Source organism: Arachis ipaensis, chromosome B05 (assembly GCF_000816755.2).
Source record: "Arachis ipaensis cultivar K30076 chromosome B05, Araip1.1, whole genome shotgun sequence".
Taxonomy (NCBI): Eukaryota; Viridiplantae; Streptophyta; class Magnoliopsida; order Fabales; family Fabaceae; genus Arachis; species Arachis ipaensis.
In genome coordinates, this window is record NC_029789.2 from 124,410,857 (window position 1) to 124,422,167 (window position 11,311).

Sequence of the window (11,311 nt, forward strand, 5' to 3'; positions counted from 1 at the left end):
TTGATGAAGTAAGTTGACCTTCCAGTCATGTGCCTAGAGCATCCACTATCCAAGTACCACATATCCTTTTTGTTCTTGGATGCTAGGCAAATCTGCATGAAAAGCTTCAAGTAACCATAGGTATCCAAATTAATTTGGATCCTTTGAAGTTAATCCATCTTGGTTACCCAAGTGCATTGAAATCACAAACAACATTGTAAATTTGGTTTCCCACAACTCTCTTTTCAATGAAACATTGTGCATATGAGTGACCAAATTTCTTGCAATTAAAACAATGATTTTCTTATGCATACTGCTAAAATTGAGGAGAGTTATTTTGCTGGAAATGATTGAAGGGTTGAAATTTTTTGGTTTTTGGAGGAGGTGCATTTCTTTTGACAAACCGGTTTTTGTTATAATTGTTCCTCTTTGCAAATGCACTTTCACCAAAATTTTTGAAAACTTTTGGACTTTTCGAATATGAGGTTTTGTTGTAAAATGGTGGTTTCTTGAAAGCAGCCTCATTTTTTGAAATGTACCCTAGACCTGATCTATTTGAAGTAGGTTCGGTTCTTGGTGAAGGCTCAGTTTCACTTGTATAAACTTCATCAAATTTCTCCTCAAGTGTTGGAACATATCCAATACCAGATTTGTTGGGTGTGGATTTAGTATTTGATGAAGAAGCCACAAATTTCATAGAGGAATCATTAAAAACTGCACTTTCCCTGGTTATATAACCTAAACCAGGTTTTTCAAACAATAGTCTTTGGCTTGCAAGTAATTTGTCCAAGTTACTAGAACTTTGAGCAAATTTTGTTAAGTCACCATTCAGCCTTTTAATCATATCATTTAATCGTTCATTTTCAGCAATTAACTCTTGAGAAGGATCCACAATGTGCTTTCCTTTTAAATTTTCAAGTTCAGATTTTAGAAATCTGTTTTCTTCAATAATGTCCAAAGCACATTCAGTTTCCTTCACTTTTTCTTTTAAAAAATTATTTTCATCTTTTAACACATCTCTTTCAGATCTGCACTTATTGTACTTGTCTAGCAGTTTTGAGGTGTTTAGAGTAAGATCATCAATAATAGCATGTAAATCATCTATAGACAAGTCATAGTAATTTACCTCATCAAGATTATTATTTCCAGCCATGAAGTAGTCTTTGTCTTCACCTTCAGAATCTTTTTCCTCATTGGAGTCATTCTCAAGATCCTTCCAAGCTGCCATGAGCACTCTCTTCTTCTCTTTCTTTCCCTTATCCTCCTTCTTGAGCTTTGGACAGTTTAGCTTGAAATGTCCAGCCTCCTTGCAGTGATGACACGTCACTTTGCTCAAGTCCATCTTTTGTTCCTTTCAGCTTGAACCCTTGTACTTGCTCTTGTTCTTCATCATCCTTTTAAATCTCCTAGCAAAAAATATAAGCTCATCATTTGAAATACTATAACTAGACTCACTCTCTTTTGATTCTATTTTTGACTTGAGGGCTATTTTCTTTTTCTTTGAGTCTGGGTTTTTGTGTGTGGTTTCATAAGCAAAGAGTTTTCCTCTCAGCTCATCATAGGTTATAGGGCTTAGGTTGTTGCTCTCGGCTAGGACAGTGGCAGTAGTTTCCCATTCTTTTGTGAGGCTTCTAAGGATTTTTCTCACTAAGGTTTGTTCTGAGTAGTTTGTACCCATAGCATCAAGGTGGTTGATTATGATTGAGAATTTCTCAAACACTTCATCAATGCTTTCTCCATCCTTCATATTAAACATCTCGTACTCTTTTCGCAGCATATCAATCCTCATTTCTTTGACTTGTTTAGTGCCTTCGTGTGTAACGTAGAATTTCTCCCAAATTTCTTTGGTTGTCTTGCATCTAGACACCTTTTGGTACTCTTCAAAGCTGATAGCACAGTGAAAAAGGTTAATGGCTTTAGCATTCAGCTCCATCTTCTTCTTATCATCTTCATTCCACTCAGCTTCTTCTTTTAGAGTCACCAATCTATCAGCACTTGTTTTTGTTGGAATATTGGGACCGCTTACAACAATCTTCCAAATGTTGTAGTCAATGGATTGGATAAAGATCCTCATTCTCTCTTTCCAGTAGGCATAATTCTTCTCGTTGAAGAAAAAAGGCCTGTTGTTTGACTAGCCTTCAGTGAGGGTGTAGGCAACTGTGGTTGTGCCCAAGTTGCTCGCCATTGGATCTTTGCTCCTATCGGTTAAGCTTGATTCTTGAGACCTTAGCTTTTGATACCAATTGAAGGTTGTTGAAGGCTTAGAGAAGGGGGGGTTGAATCTATGACCTTCTTTTGTGTTACTGAATTAACCTTTTAAAACAAACTTTCAATTCTGATTCTGTTTGAACTCAGCAGCGAAAATTTATGAGACAATTTTATTTTGTTTCATGAATATCAGAAAATAGAACAGAGCAGAAAAGAGAGAAGTTGACACCATCATATATTCTGGTTTGGTTACCTTGTGCTATGCAACCTACATCCAGTCTCCACCACAACAGTGGTGGAATTTCCACTATAGTTAAAGTATTACATACACCAATTCCACAGGATTAACACAACCTTACACACTCAAGTTCTAACCTAACTTGACATTGGCTATGCTAATACCTAACTCTTCACTCTTAGTGCTCACCCAACTAAGAAAGGGGTACCTCACTGGTACAAGATACAAGACACAAACTTACCTAAAGAAATCTGAAATTAACTCTAGACTTTTCTCTCAAGTGTATCACTCATCCTCATTCACTCATTGGCTTTTACTTGAACTCTCTCAATATGCCTTTTCACTCAAAAAATTACAGAAAGATAAACATTGAAAAGGAAATTACAATCTGTAAAACATAAAGGAGATTGACTCTACAACAGCCTATTTGCTATGTGATAAACTAGGTTTGCATGTCTCTGATTCAGTTCTTTATTTTTGGCAGAATACTTCTTTGAAAGAAAGCACTATCCAAGTAGATGAACTTCTTCAGAGAGCTTCTTCACAGAACAAAACCTCAATACTCTGGGTTATCTCTCCTTGGCTTCAAAATAGTAAACCAACTTCTTTTGTATCTCCTTGCATGTTGCTCTTCCCTAGGTCAAACCTGGAACTTTGTGCTTCACCAACTCTGCTGTTCCCTTTCTTCCATATTTACTCAAATTAGGGACTTTGGTTCTGACTTCCTTGGTTGACCGAAGGCCTCAGGACAGCAAACACAACAAATCCTTCAATGGTTAGCCAGATCTTGACCCTTGAAAAATAGCTTGGTCCCCAAGTTATATTTGTGACCGTAAATGCACAGCAGGGAAGAACAAACTTTATCTTTCCCATTTATCCCAATATGGAGTAGCATAGAGTTGAAGATGAAGAGAATAAAATGAGATGCATGTAGAAGGAAATAAAAATCACCTTTAACTTCTGACCTCTTCTTGATACAAATTGATGTGGGTGATTAGACCTCTACCATTTTCTTAACCTTTTCTTTCTTGCTTTTTTGGTGAATAGCTTAGGGAAGAAGCTCTCTTTTACTTTTTTGATTTTCTAACCAAAACACAAAAGTGAACGTTGCTTTTGGTGTGAGAGCAAATTGGAGGGATCAACTTGGAGTTATGAAAACGGGCTTGGATCGGGTTTAAATCAAGTTCAGCCCTTTGGTTCCTTGCTTTGTTTTCTTTGGACTTTTATTGGTTTGTAGCCCACCAGCCTTGTTTTTGTTTTCATTCACTTTGGGCTGCTGTATTGATTTGTGGCCTGCAATGCTTAATTATAAATAATTAACATTAGTTAGATAAATGCCCAAAAATAATGTTTGTCATCAATAATTAATTTAGTTGATTTTTCAACTTAACAGTAAACTTTTGTAGTGGTCCCTTAAACTTACGCGATTACTTAATTTAGTTATTGAGATTCCAATTTTACTATTTGTAGTCTCCCGATCGACTTTCGAGCACTATAATGGTCTCTAGTCTTTTTTCAGTGATGACTCGGTTGTTGTAGTACTGATGTAACAATTTGGTACCACGCTAAAGTGTGCAATGACTAGCTGACCTTATTGGTTCTTGATCTTTTTTCAGTGATAATTCGGCTGTCATAGTACGAATGTGGCAATCAGGTGCCATACTAAAGTGTGCAATGGCTAGCTACTTGATTGGTCTTTGGTTTCTTTCAGGTGATAACTCAGCTGTTGCAATACTGATGTGACAATCTGGTGCTACGCTAAAGTGTATAATGACTAATTAACCTGATCATATTACACTTTAGACCTAATTTGATCCCTTCCCTTTTTTTAAGTGTGGTTGTGCATAAAACTATTTCTAATGTATGCTACACATTCCATAATTACATACAGAGAGTTAAGAATTTTTAACTGTTTTTTCATATTTCATTACAATTTATTATTGGTTTCTTTCCATATAAAAAAGACATTATAAAAGGCACAGCCAAAAATAAATACATGAATACAATTTAATCATAAAAAAGAATGAAATTATTACATCTCTAGCTGCAATAATTATAGCAGTAATTTTTTCACTACTCTATCACTGTTAGTACATATAGTTTTAATACAACAAAGGTTAATCTTCCAAAGTTGTTGATGATAAATGTAGAACAACAATTTCATTGCTAAAGGTGTAGGATTCTAATATTTACTTATCAATTATTCATGGCTAGTTACAAAACAAATGACAAAGCTTGCAGACCAAAATGCCTTTGTTCATCTTTAGTACACACGTGCTCTGAGCAAAGAAAAAGGAAAAAAGAATTACAATTGAGATAAGTAGTTATTCCAATATTTTCATACACCAGAATATAAGATAGTAACAAAATGATAAACTCATATGCAAGTGCAGATACAATACACAGAGAATTTAATCACAGGAAGGAAAGGATAGTTTTCTTACTTAGATACTCAGATGTCAATATGATTGTAAGTTCCCATCATTGACACACTAAATAATCTTGGACCAAAACCCTCTATAAAAGCCTATCCAACCACCTTCGTTGATTAATTTTTTTTGCGACTTATTTTATAGAGCTTCCATATTCATGTCCCATTATTACCTGCAGTGCATGCAGAATAAGAAAAGAAAAAAGGAATATTGTAAGAGTTTTTCAAACACCTAACATGTATACATTGAAAACCCAATTATATAACGAATATGTAACCGTGTCTTGATAATATCCAACGGGGTTGTAATGTAGGATGCAGTGGCAGCAGCAACCATCCCCCATACCTTGAACTAACATAATCTTTTGAACGCTAGGAGCATTTTCATCCGATGGGTTATCATGGCCCAAGAATCTGCCATGCAACCATGTGCTAATTAATTGTTTAGTAATAGTGTAGACATCAAAATAACGGTATGCAAATGTACTAGAAGTTCATTACTCTATTACCTATGAAATTCACCGATCCTAAAAAGCTTGTAAAAATAAATTCCTTATAAGATAATTACAAAATTGGGTAACCGATTTGAGAGGCTGTTTCACTATAAGAAATTAACAATATAATGATCGATTTAGTGATTAATTATGGTAGTTGGTAAAATTTTAGTCGCTAAATTTAAAACAGCGATCGAAGTTAGTCGTTGATTATTACTGACAGATTTTCAATAAAGACTACCAAACCTTCGCCAAACAATACTGATCGCTAACAAAAGTTATATAGTGACCAAATTTTCTGTCGCCAAATTGGTCACTGAAAAAATCGGTTACAAATTAGCAGCCAATATTTTGGTAGCTAATTAGCAATCAAGTGTTATTAACCAAATTTTTCGTCGCTAATAACGACTAAATTTTTTTGTGGCTAAATCTGTCATTGATCCTAATTTTTTAATTATAATTTTTTTTACTAAATTTTACATCTATTATTCTTAAATACTGATTTTTATATAATTATAATTCAATAAAATATAAAAATTATCAAACATAAATTTATAAAAGTATTGCTTTTAAAACTAATTACATTATTTCGATGTCTCTATTACTAATCACATCATTTAAAGTCTTTAATTAATAACTAGAATCATAACTACAATAAAATAATTACTCTTTAGAAGTATGTTTATCCATTTCATCTTCTCTTATATTTGTTTCTCCACCATATAGGAATTTTAAAATTAAACTTTTTTTATCATTTGTTAAAACAAACAGTTATTAAATTCAAATTTTTTTTTGTCTTTTCCAATATAATTTTTAAGTCATTGTTCTCCACTTGTATTTTCTTAATTATTTTTTCATGTTCTAATTTTCGCAATCAATCAGATGACCTAAAAGTTAAAAGTTAGAGTCACAATAATTAAACTTTTTTTAACTATAGTAAATTCTATTCTAAATCTATAAATTCCTGTTTTTTAACTCCAATTATTTTACACCATACATCTATCCTATTTGATGCACTACTTTTTTCAGACGTTTTTTGCATACCTTATTCCATAGCATTCTTTAATCTATCTTGCAAATATCAAAATTAGATTAATTAAGTCACAAATATTTCAGCAATTCCTACAAAATGAGAGTGATATATAATTGACCGAACTAAAATCTAGGAGTATATATTAGGACATAATGATGAATCTACCTAATATAAATAACCAGATAACCACTCACTTGAAAGTAATACTTATTTACTTATACAAATTAACTTAGCTATATTGAATCATATATAAAAAAAGACATGGCACTCGCAATAAACTGTTTCTTTATTAAAAATTGTAAGTTTCAATAAGACAAATTGGAGGGATATTTTATTACACGAGATAATAAAAAGAATAAGAATAATATAATATGGTATATCCTTCCTTCCTAGCTAGTAGCTTATGTCCCACTCACTCATGTCGTTGCCCTTTATTGACAATCACATACATCATACATTACATACATGCACGTTTTCATTACTTATTTATTCTCTCATGTCCCAACTACTACTTAACTATATTGCTCCCTTCACACAACAATCAATAAATACTTCAATTCAGCACATACACTACTCCTAGTTACATTTACTAGCTAGATCTTATCCTTCAATAACTATTATTTTAGTCTTAGCTAAGCAACAGAACGAACCATGGAAGTTTATTTACTTAATATATTAAAACCGATTTTCTCTCGATTAATAAAAGTGAGGTATCACTATATATGCAAAAAATTTTTACTTTTTCCCTAAATGTGTTTAAAAGTAACGTTAGTTTAAATTTATTCTATCTTATATCAATTTTTGTAAACTCCGCTAAAATTAGTAAATAATTAGTCAATAAATTGAATTTTAATTAAAAAAATTAAAAATACAAAACTAATATCAAAATAGGATAGAGCTTTTCAAAACGAAAATTTTGACACTAATTTTAAAAAATTTGGCCCAAAATTAGACCAGACGAGCCGAACTGGTTGAACCGAACTCGAACCGGGCCCGTGGCCCAACCGTTTCATTAAATAAAGTGAGCTTCAGCTCATCACTTCATTCCATTCTTCATTTCGTTCCAGCAGCCATGGAGAGAAGAAGGTAATGACCAAAACCCTAACTCCCACTTTCATCCACCATAACTTCTTCATCCGAGCTCCGATCGCCGCACCGTTTGCGGCCACGCGACTGCAGTGACGAGTTCTACAAAGTCTAGTACTTTTCAAGGTGAAAAAATCAAAATTCCAGCCCCTATTCTCCCATCTTCAATTCGGGAAGATTAAGGTTTTTGGGTGTTAAGATTTTGAATAAATTAATGTTATAGGATCAAATTGAGTTGAGGAATGAGTAGGCTTTGGTTTGTTTGAGGCACATACAAGGTAAGGACAACCTAAACCCTAGCCAAGTCTTGAATTTATTGTGTGAAATCTGAAATTGAAGTGTACATGTATATTAGGTGTGAATTAAGAAGATATATATGCATTGGAGTTGAATTATGGACATTCACTACAAAAAAATCTGGTTAAAATGGCGATTTTTTTGGGTAATTACGGCGGTTTGAACCGCCATTATTACTAGAAACGGCGGTTTTAGAAAACGACGTAATTCTGGGCGCCATTCTGGTTATTACGGCGATTTTCAAAAAACCGCCACAATTCTCTGGGTTAAAACGGCAGTTCAAACTGTCATTTTTTCCAAATAAAATGATATTTTTTGGTTGGTTAAAATGGCGGTTCAAACCGCCGTTATTTCCAGGATTAAAACGGCGGTTTTGGTTGGTTAAAATAACGGTTCAAAGCACCATTATTTCCAGAATGAAAATGGCATTTTTAGTTAGTTAAAATGGCGTTTAAAATCGCCATTTTTACCGAGTTAAAATGGCAGTTACAAATCGTCTTTTTTACCGGATAAAAGTGACATTTTTTAATCATTTACAAAGACAAATTTTAACCGTCATTTTTATCGCATTAAACAAATAACTTTTTTGTTAAACTTTTTCAATAACAAAAAATCAATACTCAAACAAAATATTATATAACTCATAAACAATGTATTAAATATAATATATTATTTTCTAGTATTAAAAATAAAAAAATAATAATTCCTATACAAATAAAGTATCTAACATAACATAATTTTTTAATTATAAATGTCGTAACATATATCTCTTAATACATAAAATCTCCATCATAGCTTTTGGTGCACTTTGTCATGATAATCTCTATCCTCACTCCAATCCTTCTTTTGTCTTGATTATTTGCCTGAAAAAAATCATATTCATTTTAATTAATTTTCTTTTACCTCCATCATAGCTTTTGGTGCACTTTGTCATGATAATTTCTATCCTCACTCCAGTCCTTCTTTTGTCTTGATTATTTGCCTGAAAAAAATCATATTCATTTATTATTTACCTGAAAGAAAATCATGTTTATTTTAATTAATTTTCTTTCACAGCTTGGTTTATTATTATTATTATTATCTATAATAATGTCTAATTAATTATTACTAGCTATCTAAGAAATTCTGAAATGAAACACAAACTAATCAACAAGCAAACACAAAGTGTTAACCCATCAAAATTTTCAAGCAAAGCCAATAGAATTAGACCATTTTTTCTTCACAACTTAATAAGTGATCAGCAGTTATTCTTGTTCTTCAAGTATTGTAAGGGCAGAATTTATTTAGATCATACTACAAAGCAAAAATAAGATTTGTCAAATTATTATTACCCCCAAAAAATTGGAAATAACATGTTGAAAATTGAAATGATAACATTCTCTTGAAACAATGTTGCTACAAGAGCAACCCACCTTACATGGAACATAATTACCATGCCAAGCAACAACATCGAAGGGAGAGAAATCCAGGACTGCAACAAATAGTTCACCACCAAAATTCTGCACTATAGTGTACCCAGAATTGAATTTATCTTCAAGAAAATTCCTTGAAGATGCAAGACCATTAGCACCTAAAAAAAACAAAATAGTAGATCAATTGATCTTTATACATTACAGTTAGTTTATTCATGTGGTAATTTAGATGTTCAATTGTTAGCGTTAAAATTTTATCTTGTGATATCATTGCATTAAATTACTTCACAAACAAGATATAATAAGTGTACTCTAATTCTAACTAAGACAAAAAGAAACTATAAAGAGCAAAACTAATTATGAGAAAATGATGAAACAAAAAACAAGGATGACTTGAACATACACAAGGGGTAGATTTGTATTTGCAAATAAAAAAAATAAAAAAAAAAAGAAAAGAGAATCAATCAGCTCCGGAAAGAAGCTTGGTACTTGATTGGGAGGTTGTTCCAAAACCTCTAACAACTGCAATGATGACTCTTGATGGAGACACAACACCTCTGCAAACAAAGAGAAATAAGTTCACCTACAAAGCACGGGAGGAAGCGTATTAGCCGATGATTTTGCATAAGAACTTGTTAATGTCAAAGGTACCTAGTACCTTTGCAACCACGGAAGTTGAAGGTGATGCTAGACCAAATTGGAGGAAGTAAGAGGTACGCAATAAAGAGTGCTCCAGCTGTTCCAGCAATCACAATAGGATCTGAAGAAGATATTGTTTCAACTGTCAGTCGAAGCTATTGGCTTCTCACCTTCAATCACCTTGGTTGTTTGTTGTGCAGTGTCCACGATTGTCTGAAAATTACAGAGAATATCCAGATATTATGGCAATTTTATGAAATCACCATAATATTAATGCCATTTTATGTCTTTTTTTTTGTAGTGTTTGGAAGCTTGGTGGTAATTGGGGCTAAGATTGTGAGTAGTTTCTCAAAGTTTAAGGGGCTGTGTTGTAACTTGTGTGGCTGCCTTGGACTAAATAAAGTGACCGGCCAAGGTATGGTTTAGATTTTGCGTGTTTAACATATAAGGTTTTGTGAAAATTTAGATTAGAGAATCATAGGTTAAGTTGAAATGGTTAGATGTATTAAATGATTAGTTTTGTGATGATGTTGGATAAATTTATGATTGAGCTTGCATTGGAATTTATGAGCATGAGTTGTTGGTGTTGTTGAATATGTGTTCTTGGACTTATTAATGATGGGTTGATGATGATTGTTGATATATGTTAATAGAATTGGTGGTTGTGGCTTGTTTAATTAGTTGAAGGTGATTTATGATTGGTTATTAATGAATGAAGGGAATGGGTAATGGTTAGATGCAATTTCTAGTTGAAGGTGATGAGTTAGTAAGGTTGATGTTGCTGAAATTATGTTGATTGGTTGGTTTACTATTATTAGGAGAAGTGCAGAATTTTAAAGCTTTAAAGTGTGCTTGTATGATATAAATCATGGTAATTTTGATAGGTACATAGAACTGAGGTTTTAGAGTAGGGTTATGATATAATTGAAGTAGATATGGTGATGAATGAGAGGAATGGTGGATTAGTATAAGTTGGAAACCTAGAGGACTAAATTTGGTTAGTGAAATTGAGAAGTCTTGCTGCAGAAATTTCTAATATGTTTGAACAGCAACTTAAAACGAAAAATGAGAATAATCTGGACATGATTTTCGAACTAATCTATTTTTCTAACAAATTTCTATAAGTCAAGAGTATTCCAGAAAAATTTCAGGAAATTTGGCCAAGTGGTTTGGAAGATATGATTTTTTGAAGTTTAGTGGTTGCAGCAGATTTTTCTGGTTTTCTGGTTTTGTAGTACCAACTTTCAGACGCTATAACTTTGAATTTAAATAGAATTTTGAGTTGCTTCAAAAAGGGATTTAAAGATTTATTAGTCTATTTAAAGTGAGAACAAGTTTCAGGTCCATATCTATTTTGTAGACTTAGATAAGTTATTTGGAAGATGAGTTGTTTGCTGGAAATTCTGAACTGATTCATAAAAATAGGGCACCTTTTCCAATTGATAATTAATTACTCAAATGAAATGATATGAACCTAAAACTTGTGGGTTTTTA

General features: G+C 32.6%; 1 long non-coding RNA gene across 1 annotated transcript; it reads right to left on the reverse strand.

Moving 5' to 3' along the window:
- On the reverse strand, window positions 9,536-9,953 carry LOC110272312. The gene is made up of 2 exons (XR_002363511.1): window positions 9,837-9,953; window positions 9,536-9,761 (listed from the first exon to the last, which is right to left on the reverse strand). It is a non-coding gene; the product is annotated as an uncharacterized LOC110272312 (long non-coding RNA).